Source organism: Nicotiana tabacum, chromosome 2, assembly GCF_000715075.1.
Source record: "Nicotiana tabacum cultivar K326 chromosome 2, ASM71507v2, whole genome shotgun sequence".
Taxonomy (NCBI): Eukaryota; Viridiplantae; Streptophyta; class Magnoliopsida; order Solanales; family Solanaceae; genus Nicotiana; species Nicotiana tabacum.
In genome coordinates this window covers 34,352,728-34,355,674 of record NC_134081.1, presented here as the reverse complement: position 1 = coordinate 34,355,674, position 2,947 = coordinate 34,352,728, and the positions used below count along the sequence as shown (strand labels likewise).

The 2,947-nt window shown below is 38.1% G+C and overlaps 1 non-coding gene across 1 annotated transcript; it reads right to left on the bottom strand.

Annotated features, from left to right (window-relative positions):
• Positions 1-2,612: 2,612 nt before the first annotated feature.
• On the bottom strand, positions 2,613-2,719 carry LOC142174116 (small nucleolar RNA R71). The gene has a single exon (XR_012703448.1). It is a non-coding gene; the product is annotated as a small nucleolar RNA R71 (small nucleolar RNA).
• Between the last annotated feature and the right edge of the window lie 228 nt (positions 2,720-2,947).

Sequence of the window (2,947 nt, the reverse complement as noted above, 5' to 3'; positions counted from 1 at the left end):
GTTTTAGAGAGTAGGTGCCATCACGACCCCTATGGTAGGATTTGGGTCATGAAAACATCATGGAGTTCATGGTTCTACAATTGAGAAATCAAGGATGTGTTTCTACAATTGAGAAATCAAGGATGACATAATGGAATTCGTGGTCCTACAATTGAAATATTAAGGATGACGTCATGGAGTTCATGTTTCTACAATTAGGAAATCAAGGATGATGACATGGAGTTCGTGATTTTATAATTGAGAAATCAAAGATGGCGTTATAGAGTTCGTAGTTCTACAATTAAAAAATCAACGATGACATCATAGAGTTTATGGTTCTACAATTGAGACATTAAGGATGACGTCATAAAGTTTGTAGTACTACAATTGAGAAACCAAGGATGACATCATGGAATTCATGGTTCTACAATTGAGAAATCAAGGATGACAGCATGGAATTCATGGTTGTACAATTGAGAAATCAAAGATCACATCATAGAGTTCGTAGTTCTACAATTAAAAAATCAAGGATGATGTCATAGAGTTCGTGGTTCTATAATAGAGAAATTAGGGATGATGTCATGGAGTTCACGATTCTACAATTAAGAAATCAAGGATGATGTCAAGAAGTTTGTGGTTCTAAAATTGATAAATTAAGGATGACGTCATGGAGTTCATGGTTCTACAAGTGAAAAATCAAGGATAATGACATAGAGTTCATGGTTCTTCAATTGGGAAATCAAAGATGACGTCATAGAGTTCTTACTTCTACAATTGAAAAATCAAGCATGACGTCACAGAGTTCATGGTTCTATAATTGAGAAATCAAGGATGATTCCATGGAGTTCGTAGTTCTACAACTAAGAAATTAAGGATGGAGTCATAGAGTTCATAGTTCTACAATTAAGAAATCAAGAATAGCGTACAAAGTTCGTAGTTCTACGATTGAGAAATCAATGATGGCATCATAGAGTTCATAGTTCTACAATTAAGAAATCAAAAATAATGTTTTAGAGTTCATAGTTATACGATTGAAAATTCAATGATGCCATCGTAGAGTTTGTAGTTCTACAATTGAGAAATAAAATTTTTACTTATCTATACTATATTAGAAACTTATTTACCCTCACCAGAGAGGTTTTAGTTTAATTACAATTTCATATACAATTTATCAATTATATACAAGTTAGTATTAAATGAGTATACCTTGATTGTAGCCTCTTAATTTGGTAAATCCCTTTAAACCCTCACAATTCCTTTCTTCCTCAGACAAATCCCAATCACAGTTCTTTCGCAACACGTCACTAGCTTAATCCTTTGCCGTTGTATGTTTATCGGCAAGCACAATGATGGTAGGCTATAATTACGTATTTTTGTAGCTTATTGCACTCCAATTCACTGCAATTTATTGATGTTTGAGCTTTAATTGATAGTGTTTTGCACTTATTGTGTGTTTTATGCCTTGTAGGAGCGATTCCGAGCTATGTAGATATTATGGAATGAATTTGATCTATTTGGAGCTTTGAAGTCTGAGTAAAAGCCCAATGGATTAAGCCAGGATCGTGTTCGGGGGTCGAGGACCAAGTTTGGACGTCAAAAATTAAAGTTTGGTTCGTACTCTAAGAATTCCCCACTGCCGCGGCGCGTGGGGTGCCGTGCTTGTGCAATCCTCTACTGCCTGTCAAAAATTAGCTCTCTAGATTTCCCCACTAATGTCCCGTATGGCGCGTCGCCTCATGCGGCACGCCTATGCAATTTTTACAGAGTGATTTTCCTATTTCGGCTAGGAGAAGGTGTGTGTTCTGAGCTCATCAAATTTTGGCGTTGTTGTCGGGGATTGGCAATCAATAGTGTTTGAAATAGTTTGTAGTGCTAATTCAAGAATTTTTCTTTTTTATTTTGTTTTTATTTTTCTCTTTTTACGTTTGGGTGTTCTTTGACTGTGCGCAGGTTACAAGTTTAGGATGGTGCCTGACTCGAGCTTCTATGAAAGTAGTGCTACCATATGAGCCAGAGTTAAAAACAAAACTGCGACACCGAGGAAGGAAATAGATCTCACCGAGAAGCTAGAAAAGGTTAGGCAATCCTCAACCAAAGAAACTATGGCTAGAAACGGTGATGATAATGTAGATTTGGTTGAAAGAGAGGCAGCCTAACAACGCGAAAAAGCTGCACGGGATGCTGAGGAAGCAGCTATTAGAGATGCACAGAATATCTATAAAGAAGAGAGGAGTCTCAGACTTAATCAACATCAACCCTTGCCTGGGAGACCACTTGGCGATTATGCTATATCGCTCTACAATCAAGGATTATCCAGTGTTAGACCACCTCCAATTGCAGCAAACAATTTCGAGTTGAAGCAAGGGTTGCTTCAAACTCTTCGGAATTGATGTGTCTTTAGAGGGAAGACAAACAAAAAGCCAAACACTCATCTAATGGACTTCGAGAAGATTATGAACACCTTTCAATACAATGGGGTGTCACAAGATGCAGTGTACTTAAGGGCATTCCCCTTTTCACTTAAAGATGATGCTAAGGAGTGGCTTCGGAGTTCGCCCAGTGGATCGATCACAACTTGGGAGGAAATGACCAGAAAATTCCTTGATAAATATTTCTCCTCGGCCAAGACGGGCAAGATTAGAAGAGAAATCCATAGCATCTGCCAGAAAGAGACTGAAACTGTTTTTTAAGCATGGGAGAGGTTTAAGGAAATAGTTAGAAAGTGTCAACATAGCAGAATTGAACTCTGGATGCAACTCCAAGATTTTTGGGAAGGATTGACACCGGCCTCACGTAGAACATTGAGCAATGCAATGGGAGGCCCTTTGATGAAGAAGACTCCAGAGGAGATAGTTACAATTCTTGATGAGTAATCTGAAGATGCTAATCAGTGGCCCTCTGAGAGTGCTGAAAGAAGAAGATCAACTAGTGTTCACCAAGTTGATGCTACTACATCTGTGCAGGAATA